The sequence below is a fragment of the Octopus bimaculoides genome, chromosome 2 (assembly GCF_001194135.2).
Source record: "Octopus bimaculoides isolate UCB-OBI-ISO-001 chromosome 2, ASM119413v2, whole genome shotgun sequence".
Taxonomy (NCBI): Eukaryota; Metazoa; Mollusca; class Cephalopoda; order Octopoda; family Octopodidae; genus Octopus; species Octopus bimaculoides.
Window position 1 is genome coordinate 147053467 of NC_068982.1, and position 13551 is coordinate 147067017.

Consider the following 13551-nt stretch of genomic DNA (forward strand, 5'->3'; position numbering starts at 1 on the left):
ATATATATATATATATATATATATATATATATACACACACACACACACACACACACACACACACACACACACACACACACATATATATATATATATATTCATACACACGCACACGTATATATTATGTTTATATCCCTATACATGTATATAGGTTCATATACTACGTATATATGAGTGTGCATGTATATATGCGTGTGTTCCAGGTACGTTATTTATAAGTTCACGAAGTGCATATAACATATTTACTCATGAGTTAAGCTACGCAATCACAAACTGTTCCGGCTTGCCGCCGATATTGTGTCTGAAACTTTGAAGCGAATGTACCGGATAATGTAACTGACCACGCTTCTGACGTAAGGCAGTGAAGTGTTTATGAAATGTAGTAGCATAAATTGCAAATACTTTCTAAAATAAATGTAAATAGTATACATATTTCAACTGTCTACAATGTAACTGCAACGAATTAATTGTCCGGGTTCAGTGTACGATTTCAGGAAGCCTTTTGATACCAAGCCTACCGTCTAATACTGGCCAGGGAAAGAGGCATATTGAACATAGCTCTCAACAGAAAGTACAACTTATCTGACACAATTTCCTAGAACACTTACTTGAATCAGTTGTCACCCCTGACGTCTTAGACTTTCTTCTCAAGTCACGAAGTCTTTCAATTCATTTGAATGAAAAATCTTGCGAAAGTTTTGTTATAAAGAGCAAACGTGGTAGTGGATGCTTACCATTTCTTCAATACGTGTACAAGGAACACATTTCACGCAAATCCTGTCGATATTATTCAGATTCCGAATAATGCAGCATTTGGAATGTATTAGATGATATACTAACAGTATAGTTCTAACTAATAGTAAATGAACCACACAAACACACATATATGAAATGCTCATATATTCATATAAATACGTATATAAACATATGTGTATGCATATACAGAGTTTTAGGTCTAAATTTGACGATTTTTATGTCCCTTCTTTTCAGGATCAGCTTGATGTATTGGTGAATAGTCAACGGCGATGGAGAACAAAAAATTGTTAAAGATGTAGTGGAGAAAATGTTAGCTGACGTGGAGGACTGGAAGACATGACTATTGGAAAAGCGTTACTTGTATCATGAATACTCGCTTTGAGTATCACAACTGCTGCTCAATGCTCTGTGCACACTTTAACGGCTGTAAGATGTGACATAGATAGCAGCAATGGAAACTACGAAGCTGTAGCCAGCAAGAAGAGACACAGCAGGCATTCTGACTGCGTCCGCACAATGGAGATTATCTCCACATCTTTGATCAAAGCCTTAGGCTCAGTTTAGACAGCTATATGAAGCCGTTGAAGACTGTGGTCAATCTCTGGCTAGAGAGGGTTGCTACTGGAAGGTCATGCGTGTGGCAGATGGGTTTGACTCCTCGCTATATCCATGGAAAGAGACAACAGGGATTATCGGAGAAATTCTGCGACTTCAAGAGTTCCAACATTTGGCCTCCGGATTCCCCTAATCATAATCCCATGGACTATTATTCGTGGAGCGCGGTTAAGAAAAACACTAACCACGTTGCCTTAGAATACCATGGTCAAGCTACTGGCAAAGATCAAGGAGGTGTTCGAAGATCTTTCCGGGAACAAAGTGAGGAAAGCATGCATCAGGTTTCGGAGCCTCGTTGAGTTTGTAGTGGAAGCTGAGGGCCGATATTTCGAGTAAGACTTTTAACTCCCTGCCATGATCAAGCTGATATTTTTGATTTTTTAAAATTCTTTTATTTTTGGCAAACTGTCAAACTGTCAAATTTAGCCAGAACACACTGTGTGTGTGTGTGTGTGTGTGTTTACATATATATACACACACGCACATACATACACGTTCATGAATAGGGTCGAAAGAAAAGAGAACTTTGAGAAATAGAGTATATATTTATTGGAAAATCTGTGATCAATTTCTTCTTTAATCAGAATATCATATACTTACATAACGTATGAACTTATGACGTTGCAGATCTGAAAGTTAGCAGAAGTGTTATGTCTGGAAATAACGCCTCCACTGTCTTTCACAATTCATATCTTCTGAAAAGATCACACGAATACACCTCGAGGAACGGTGGAGTGTAGCACTGGCAGTTTTCCAAAAAATACTTTATACATATATACGTTCATACATATATAAACACACACACACACATGCATATCTATATGTATATATAAGTTGAATAAAGTTAAAACATAGTCAGGTATTCACGTTTTTATTATGGTATTTTAACAAAATTAGCGCTTTCATACATATTGTACTCACAAGATTTTAAATGTGTTTAACTGGCAGTTGAGCTCTCTACAACTTTAGTACCTCTTAGAACGCTCTAAAATTCAGCTGGTTGGAGCCTTCTAAGAGGTACTAAAGTTGTCAAAACCTCAACTGTCAATTAAACACATTTAAAATCTTGTGAGTACACTTTGTATGAAAGCGCTAATTTTGTTAAAATACCATAATAAAAGACGTGAAAATCAAACTGTTTTAAATTTATTCAACTTATATATTATTCTATATATATATATAAACACACACACGCGCGCGCGCACTTGTAAAATTTGCACGTCTTCATCTTTACTCCAAATTTTTTATCTTTTCTACAGTTGGGGGATTCCATTGGAGCCCCCACATTTTGGTTGTTTTTTGTTTGGCGGTTTTGGGTTTCAGTTTTAGTTGTTTCTTCTTTTCCTTCTCCTTTTTCTTTTTTATGCTTTCGCTCATGGTCTTTCCTTCCTTTACTGGTGGTAGCCCTTACATTCCCCTGATTGTCCGCAGGGGTGCGACTCCATTCTTCTGTGGGACCACTGGATCAGAGGGACTTCTGGTTGTTCCTTCATCTTCCCTATCCTTATCAGCCTGGTTGTTCATAGGGGTAGGGGCTCCATTCTTTTGTGGGACCATTGGAACAACTTCTGGTTGTTGCTTCTTTTATATATATCTTTTATCTTTCATTTATTTCAGTCATTAGACTCCGGCCATGCTGGGGCACCATCTTGGAGAATTTTGAGACAAACGAATAGACTCCAGTACTTTTTTGTCATAAATGCCTGGAACTCATTCTATCAGTATCTTTTTGCTGAACCGCTAAGTTACAGGACATAAGCACACCAACACCGGTTGGTATCAAGTGAGGATGGGAGAGAAACACAGACACAAAGATACACACACATATATATACATATATACATAATCACATGCACCCCCCCATATATATATATATATATATATATATATATATATATATATATATACGATGGTTATCTGTGAGCTTCCGTTTATCAAATCCATTGACGAGGCTATAACTATGTGCTTGGGAAGCAAATGCATATATACGTAAATATATCCACACACACACACACACACACACACACACACACACACACACACACAGATACACATACACGCCCCACATAAACACATATATGTATACACATATACATACGTACTTATATGTCAGAGTCATTGTGTCTATGCTTCTACGTCAGCTGCTATATACGAGCATGTGTTTGCGACAGTAATGCCATCGATGCACTTCCCATGCGCAAGACCATATTAAGAGTCACAATTCACTGGCACGTGCAAATTACAAACGTTACAGCAAACGTCAACGGAAATTATATTTATGAATAGAGTATTATGTCAATAACTACGTTGTCGGAGAGGGAAAATGTGATCATGCATATCCCACCCTTCACTGAAAATAAGCTGTTGATGATTTATATACAGGGTGTCCACAAAGTCTGGCTACATGGAGTAAAGAAAATCATAACATAAACAATTAAATATAAGAAATAATAATTTCTTAAAGTATGTGTTAATCCCCATGTACCCAGACTTTGTGGACACCCTGCATAATCTATGAATAACTAAATATGTAGACTAATGGATTACTGTTTGGAACAGAGCAATTTTGAAAAGAAATGGAATATTAGTCAAAATCGCTATTTGTCAACCGGGATTCATGTGACCCCCTTGTGGTCTATGTAAGATTTTTGGGTTCCACACAAGCAAAATAGTAAATTGGGAATCTACAGTAGTATCGCAAAGATTCATGAAACAATTTTGCTTTAAGTTTATTGATTGCAGAAAACAGTTTCTTTAACGTTTACGTAGTTTAACATGTTTCCAGCCACTGAAACATGTTCTCTCAGCGAGAGTTATTGCAAATCTACGCAAGTGAATGCGTGAAAAATAAAATAGGAATTTTGAAAGAAGTATCTGTAAAACTAGCTTTTAAACATCGAATGGCTATTCTGGGATCCATTAGAATGAAAGAGTAATCAAATGGGTCCAAATGTACGAAAATGGTTGAGAACAACTGGTCTAAATGTTCAAAATTCTTATTGATGGCAGAGAAATTTGCTTTAATCGTATAATTAAATTCTAGGTAGTTGAGTTTCAAAGGATGTGATGTTTTTGTTGCTTAACACCAGGACACCTTTCTCGCGAGAATCTCTGATTAAACGCCTTTCGTCCGAGACCATCCAATCACATTATCTACTGTGTCTTAATTTTATTTTAAATTTGCGATATAGAGAGAGATTTGATAACTATTTCTACAAAATTCTATAAACCACATAAAGGCCCTGGCATTGGGTTGTCAGTAAAGGTTTGAATATATGCTGTAACGTGTAGATATTTTGTTAGGCGGTAAGGCGCAGGCCAAGCAGAATCGTTAGCACGCTGGGTAAAATGTTTGTCCGTCTTTATGTTCTGAGTTCAAATCCACCGAGGTCGACTTTGCCTTTCATCTTTTCGGGTTCGATAAAATAAGTACTAGCTGAACAGTGGGGTCGATGTAATCGACTTGAACCCTCTCCTGAAATTGCTGGCCTTATGCCAACATTTGAAACTAGTACTTTACTGGGTTGCAATGCACGTTTAAATATCTACTGGTACTTCTTTATCGATCTCAGGAGAATGAAAGCTTACAACGATAGCTGTAGGAATAGAAATCAGAAGAATGTAACAGAGAGTCACAGAAATTTAGATCTCTGCTTTAGGCACAAGCCCAAAATATTGATAGACGATAACATGAAATTATCAACGTAAATGGTTCGTTGGTATTTACCGAGTTCGAAAGCGGAATGGCAAAGTGAAAATGATGTGGTGGTATCATTTTCAAAATTCTTATTGATAGCAGAGAAATTTGCTTTATTCATCTAATTAAATTCTAGGTAGCTGAGTTTCAATGTATGAGGTGTTTTTTTATTGCTTAACTCCTGGTCAACTTTATTCGCAGGAATAAATATAACTAAATACAGTTAACGTAACGATATAACTAAATACAGCAACGAAAGTAATTCAGTAGTCTACCACCCTTGATAGATTCTTTCACTCATTGCCGTTGACAGTATCAATGGTAATACATAAAGTTAATGAGGTTTCGCAAATTTGACATAAGTGATTCAGGTAACACTAATAATGTGTTAAAATCATACGTGTCTTTATCTTTTGTCTCAGTCATTACACTGCGGTCATATTGGAGCGTTGCTTTGAGGAACTACCAGTCAAACTTTCAGTATTTATATATATTTTTTTTACGCCTGATACTTAAACTATCGGATTCTTTTTGTACATTCTTTTTGCCGAAACTCTAAGCTACGAGGATGTAAACAAACCAGCATCGGTTGTCAAGCGGCGGTGGAAGAAAACACAGACTCAAATACACGCGCGCGCACATATATGCTCGTTCACACATGCACACACACATGTATACGATAGGCTTTTTTAGTTTACGTCTACCATATTCACTTACAAGCTTTTGGTCGGTCCGTGGTTAGAGTAAAAGATACTTGGCCGAGGTGCTACACAGTGGAATTGAACTCGGAACCATGTGGTTAGGAAGTAAGCTTCTTAGTACACTGTCACATACACTGCTGTATTGTAGTTCAACCCGTTAGAAATAGGTACCACTTTACACTTCAACCGCAACCCAGAGTCATTGCACTTCGAATAAGGTCGTCTCGGGGTGCACTAAAAAGTAGATGGAATAGTCGTAATTTGTATCCTGTGATAAAGAGTCTCCTGAATGAGGAAGATTCAAGGCTGCGCAAGAACCCTCAACAACGGAGTGTTATATCTGAACATAACACGAAACACCATACAAAGGAACATCTATGACGTCACAGCAGCCAAATCTATTTTGATTTCACACAAAAGTGTATTTTAAAGCAATCAAGGACATTGGAAAATGCAAAGTTAGATAGACCGCGTAAAAAAGTAAGGATCGTCACGGATGGAATGTCTTTGGTAAGAGGCCTACTCCACTGAAGTTAGCCTATGGTTAAAAAGTGTTTTTTATTATCTATTTTTACGAAGTGGATTAATATCAATAACTGTCGATAACTCTCACTACGATTCCCAAAGTGGTGACTGTTCTCTCAATTTCTTTAACAGCTGCATGTTCTTCATTAAACGGTGGAAAGGAATAATTAAAGAAAGAAAGGAAGAAAGAAAGAAGAAAAGAAAGAAAGAAAGAAAGAAAGACAGAAAGAAAGCTGGAAGAAGAAGAAGAAGAAGAAGAAGAAGAAGAAGAAGAAGAAGAAGAAGAAGAGGTTACAATGAGAGATAAGAAGCAGATTAAATAAAGTGAAAGTAGAAAAATAAGGAGATATGTCATGAGAGGAAGCTAAAGCGATAATCGAATAAAACAGATAAATAAATAAATAAAACCTAGAAAAAAAAATCAATGAAGAAAAGAATAGAAAGATTTAGGTAATGTAAAGACAAATAAAAACGAAAGGAAGAGAAGAGAAGTGTACAACAGATAAGACATGTGGTAGTAAGGTTAAAGAAATTAAAATACAATGTTCGAATGATATACTGTAGAAATGGGCCGTAATAGCGATGGAATGATAACCGTAATGCTTTTCATGGAGATAGCTATCTAAACAATATTTATTTATGCCTTTATTTTATAATAATAGAGTATTTATCTTGAAGTCATGTTTATAATGTAGATTATATCTGATAGATATTCACCAAAATTGTTAATGGACATTCAAACTTTAAACTGATGTCAGCGATTACGAAGCAGCTAGAAGAGACAAAAACAGAACAGATTTAATGATGGGGATTTATAAAAAAAAACAAAACAAAAAAGACTCTTTCGAATTTCTAAGCATTCTAGTTATATTAATGAAGATGTAATATAGGTAATATAGTGATAGAAACGATAAGATAAGTGGCAGTGTATAACGCATCCTTAATTACAGAATTCACTATGAAGAAATGTAAAACTAAATTCAAATAGCTGTTGGACAAAGAAACGTGTGACATAATATTATATCCATAAATTACCTAATTCTAGTCACTAACATCATATATTCTGTCAAAATGATAATGATATAATAATAATAATGATTTCAAATTTTGGTACAAGGCCAGAAAGTTAGGGGGAGGGGGAAAGTTGATTATATCAGCCCCAAAAGTCAACTGGTACTTATTTTATCGACCCTGACAGGATGAAAAGCAAAGTCGACCTCGGCGGAATTAGAACTCAAAAAGTAAAGACGGACGAAATACCGCTAAGCATTTCAAATTTTTGCCACAAGGGCAGCTTGAGGGAGGTGAGGATGAGTCGATTACATCGGCCCCAGTGTTCAAATGGCACTTATTTTATCCACCCCGAAAGGATGAAAGGCAAAGTCTCAGCAGAAATTGAGCTCAGAACGTACAGACGAACGAAATGCCGCTAAGCGTTTTACCCGGCGTGCTAACAATTTTGCCAGCTCTCCGCCTTAAACAACAGCAACAACAACAACAACAACAACAACAACAACAACAATAATAATAATAATAATAATAATAATAATATATTGTTATCCACAATAGCTCATACATACAAATAGAACATTAGAAAATGGGCGAACAATATGTGTAAGGGTAAAAGAACTAGTTGTGTAAAAACGAGGTTGGAGGCAACGACGTTGTACAATAAATATATTAAAAAGTGGGTATACATTAAAAACTCGCCAAATAATTATCATCTAAAGTACACAATATTTAACATGAGATATATTTTGAATAAAAAAACTGGAAGCAATATTGGAAACTCTTCATGGATTACAAATATGTAATTAACTTGGATTATGACTAGTTTCAGGTTTGATCCTCTCTCTGTCTGCCAACATTTTTCTGATATCATCGTCCACGTAACTTCTTGTTTCAAAAAATGCCCTTCAGCGATTTCGGGGTTAGGATTAGAAAAAATGGCCTAGAAAAAAGGCCTACATTTTGAAGGTGCTTTACATAAAATTCTTCGTAGTAGCGTTCTTCAATTTTAAATAAAATTCTGTCTTTCGCAGGTTCAGCATAATCTGATCTTAAACCGATTTTATCCCAAATTGGTCGTCTAGGGCCTTTAAGTCTTCCATCATATCTCGAATAACTGGATTTCAATGAGTCATGGGGAAAGTCTCTTCCCCACACTTAGACATCTCCTCTCTCTACTTGCATTCCACAACTCAAATTGAAATTTATTTACCTCAAAATACCCGCGAGTATTTTTGGAGTTTACTAAAAAAAACACCCATCTTTTTTCAGGCTGTGGTAAATTTTTATATAACTTTCACCAATATTCTATCGGCAGCATGTCTTCTGTATAATGGCTTTAACTTTTTGTCTTCATACAGTACATCTCCCTGGTTATCGATTTTATTGATGCACACCTCTAATCTGAGGTAGATGTTGCTCAACTTCCCGATCGTGGACATCGTGTAATTCTGTAGATCGGGATGAGTGTATTTTGCTTTGTGTCATCAACTTCCTGTTTCATCGTTCTTTTAAATTTTTTTCTTAGAAAGGCCCTTTTATTCCTTCCCGGACTTTATTTGTTTTCTGTTGCTGCAAAGGGACCTCCTGAGATGGTGTTCAACATTACCCAGTACTGCACCAAGGATGAGACGTTTCTTCCGCTATTTCCGATGCTTCGACTAGCGGTGCATTTTGATCTGGAACCACAGAATCTACTTCTATTTCCAATTCTTTTGTTGTATCGTTCTCTGTCTTTCTCTAACATTCCTACTCCTTGAGGCAGAAAGCTTTTAAGTGACATTTTACGTCACAAATTTGACCGTCGTGCTTTTTCTCTTAGCCACCAGGATTATTGCTCGTGCTTCTGTGCCTACGACGAGACACAGTCTAGAATGGCTCAGTAGTCTTCAGGGGTTCTAAGGATGTGCAACTTCATCCTGATCCCACCAAAACTTAACCGCATATCAATTCTTGTCACTTCCTCACTTAGGAACACCTTACATTGCACTAAAAAGTCGACAATAAGCCAAAAGTCAATATCACGTGAAATACTCTTAATTGTCACCCTTATGGTTCGCTGGTTCATGTACGGACGTATGACCGGATGTGAATCTTGCGGAAACTGTTTGCCGTTTTGCTTCATTTTCTGTCCCGAAAACAAGGCATGTACTAAAATTACTCCTTCTATTACTCATTGGAAAAGATACTGTCACACATGTCACCCGTAGATTTCTTCAAATCATCCTGAAAGACTTTACAGAACGTTCGCCACGTTTTGTAAGCCTGGGGTATATTGACTTTCTCCTTACCCGCTCTTGGAGAAATTTCTCGGTAACCAAGTTTGCTTGGTTTCTTTTTCCGACTCAGTCACACTAATCACATCGATCCTACTTAGGGTCTGTGGGTTCAGCTAGGTAACATCACATGTCTGCACAGAGCTGAGTGATGGACGACCGATCCATTTCAGGATGCCGAAAATAGTATGTTGTTAATGTGCTCAGTGTCATCTGGAAGCCCACTGTCTGATGACCTTAAGAGAAACTTCATTCATACCTCTATGGAATCAGTACTGTTACATGATGTACTTTTAGACGACAAGAAAGTATGATCACAAGCTGGATCGACTTTGATCATACATAAGTATGTGTATGTGCGAATAGGGAATATCTACAGCAAATTAAATCAGTAACAATAATAATTGCGTCATTTAATTACAATTTTTAACATAGACCCAATGACAAGGACAATTCCCAACCTCGTGGATTGCGTTGTGAGTTCTGAATTTTAGAGGAGGGTCAGTTTCTTCCTGTGTCTTGAACTCCAGAAAGTCTCTTATCGATTTCTTTGACAATTCTTCTGCGATTTACTTTGAATTGTAATATGTTACGATTTTCTGTTGCTTCCCTTTGGTTATTGGTTTGAAGACATGTTCATGATGGTTAGATGCAGACATATTCGTTACACCTACATGTGTGTAATATGTACTGCTGAAACGCAGTGTGTAATCCGAACGTAACTTCTACAGTTGGAAGTACATTTGGCCAAAGCTGAATAGCGGGTACTTTTGTTCTTTCGACTTACGTCAGGCAGAATGACGTACGCTCTACAGACCTAGTTATTTATAGTTAATGAAATCTTGTATCTTGCTTCTGGTTTCACAAGAAAATTTGGTTTTACAATAATACTGTGGGGCTTACACAATTAACCCTATAGGACATACAACGCTAAGGAAAATCGTTCGAAATTCTTAACCACGCACTTCTGCATGAAGATACCTGGAAGACTGATGTGTTTTATTTGTCGACCCTAGAAGAATGAAAAGCAAAACTGAACTGGAGAATAAAACCAAAAGGCTGGTATAAATACGGTGAAACATTTTGTCGGACACTGGGAACAGGCGAAGTTAGTTTCCATGACCAACAGCTGGTCTTTAATATAAATAAATAAATTGGAACCAAGATTATTTCTAAATTCTTAAATATATTGTCTCCTGTATAATTATCTACTTAAAGGAAACGTGGAAAGAAAAATTTTTTTTTTTCCATAGTGATTAGTTCATTAACTGCTATCAACTAGGGAGACTCAATGTGGTCCTTCTACGTGCTAGATATTGCAATTAAGTGTATATCAAATCATATTCTGCATTCTTCAGAAAAGACAAGGAGTTTCCTGCTGGATTAAGTAATCATGGTGGCATAAAAATAAAGACGTGAAAGGCACATGCAAAATGTCTTTGGATCATAGAGCTGCTCGACCAAGGCTAATCTAGAACTAAACATCAGCAACAACGACGACGATGACGACGACTACAACAACATTAGTAGTAGTAGTAGTAGTAGTAGTAGTAGTAGTAGCAGCAGCAGCAGCAGCAGTAGCAAAAACAGCAACGTCGACAACAACAACAACAAATAACATAATTTCATCGTTCTTGTGTTTGTTGTATGTCCATGGTATTTCTGCATAGTTGTACCAAAGCACGGTATTCGATCGACAGTTATATAGTCTTTACTGTCGGAAATGCTTTAGAACTTTATATACGAATGACACACCAATATTCCTTGAATGAAACCACAAAATTTATATTAGTCAACATGTGTGACAAGTTAAAGGTGGCCTCCTAACATTGTTGCCATGTTATTAGAAGGTTGTACAACTTAACCTTACACTATCATCGCGTAATGTCTTTCAGATATGTTGCAGGTGGCATACATGCTTAGGTGCAAAATTAGACAGACTCAGAAAAACGGAGGTGAATTGGCCGATGTAATAAAATATCAAACAAAATATTTTGCAGCATTTGTTCCGGATATATATGTTCTGAGTTCAAAACACGACCGAGGTCATTTTGTCTTTCCTCCTTTCGGGGGCAATAAAATAACGTAGCAGCCCAGGATACGACTTTGAGTAGTTTGTTACAGTGTTGGAGAAAATATTTTGCGTTACTTGTCTCCTTTCTATACATTTCGCGTTGGCCTGCGATGACACTGTTTCTATGTTGTGTGACCATTTGCTCTGGTCTTGGGGACATCGATAACACGGAGAAAAGAGGTAAAGCTTGCTGCCATGTGCAACTATTGGCCCTTAACATAAATAAATAGATAAATAAATAAATAGCTGTTGTCCAGGGATGCAACCAGCACGGGATATTCCTTGATGAAGTTATATAGACAATTTACTGACGGAAGAATATACTGATATATAAAGGTAGTAACACACACACACACTAAAAATAAAGAGAGAGAGATAAAAAGAGAGAGAAAGAAAGACAGAAAAAAGAAAGAGTAAGAGAGAGAGATAGATAAAATAATACAGAACAAATGAACTTACCATAGAGGAACAATAAATCTTAGGCAGGAGAGACAAGCTTCAAGTTAATAATGCTAGCAAAGTTAACAAACAACCTGGAATCTTTCACTTAAAATTTCACAGCTTCTCTGTTCTGATTTACAGTTTTGTTGTTGTTGTTGTTATTGTTCACCTTTTGCTTTTGCTTTTGCTTGCAGCCCCATCTACAACTACATAATAATTCCTCATCGACATCTACTCTATCGAAAATGCCTGTAATTATTGCTAGCCTTATTCATGACAACGAAATACAACACCTGTATTGAACAAAACCGGATTGAATGTGGTAGTGGTGGAGACGAGATATACATCATATATTTATATATATACATATATGTATGTATGTATGTATGTATGTATGTATGTATATATATATATATATATATATGTATGTATGTATATCAGCAGCATTGTTAAAAATTACTAACGTTACGCAGAAGATTTTGTTTACTTATTTATTAATTTATCTATATTATTAGCTTCAATAATTCAAACACACATACACATAAATTCATACTAATACGTGCGTATTTATACATGTATCGTTATATGCATATCATATATGTCTTGTGTGTGTGTGTCCGTGTGCAACTGTGTATTGAAATAGATATTGATGTATAATAATATACAATTATGCATGAATGCAAGCATGCATACATTTGTGCACGTATGTTTGTATACATTTACGTATGCATATGTGTATGGATGTATGTACGTATGTATGTATGTGTGCGCGCATGTATAAAATATGGGAGTATGCATGTATGTATGTATTATTTACATGCGTGTATGTGTTTATGTATGGTTTAAGCAAAAATAAAAAATAAAAAGGATTCTGAAATGGATAAAGCGAGATAGAAGAATGAAAAAAATATATTCAATAAATAAACAATATAGACACTATGAACGTCTGAACAAATAAACCTAATAATAATAATAACAATAACAATAATAATAATAATAATAATAATAATAATAATAATAATAATAATAATAATAATAATAATAACGGCATCAACTTTGGACAAATCACAATTATGTGAGCAACTACAAATGCATAGAGATAATACTACAACTACCACCATTACCAGTACAACCAGCAGCAGCAGCCAATGACAGGGCTGCTAGCAATAACAACAATGGCATCAACAACAAAAACTAGAGCGGTAACAACAGCAGTGACAGAAAGAAATTACAACATCATGAACACAAAAGGTATTGATGTAGAGTTATTGCAACTGAGCTGTTGCTGATAACATTATCGTTATTATTATTACTATTATTATTATTATTATTATTATTATTATTATTATTATTATTATTATTATTATTATTATTATCATTATTATTACTATTATTATTATTATTATTATTATTATTATTATTATTTTTATTATTATTATTATCATTATTATTATTATT

At 35.7% G+C, this 13551-nt stretch overlaps 1 protein-coding gene across 2 annotated transcripts in view; it reads right to left on the reverse strand.

The window, feature by feature from the left end:
• Positions 1–13551, reverse strand: part of LOC106874939 (transcription factor Sp8) — a 230571-nt gene that overhangs the window by 171545 nt on the left and 45475 nt on the right. Inside the window, exon 1 of one of the 2 annotated variants that reach the window (XM_014922851.2) lies at positions 12112–12360. The exons of the other annotated variant lie outside the window; for it this stretch is intronic. The gene's annotated coding sequence lies outside the window, so the exon portion shown is untranslated. Of the gene's footprint in view, positions 1–12111; positions 12361–13551 lie in introns of those variants that run through there. 2 annotated transcript variants of the gene reach the window in all.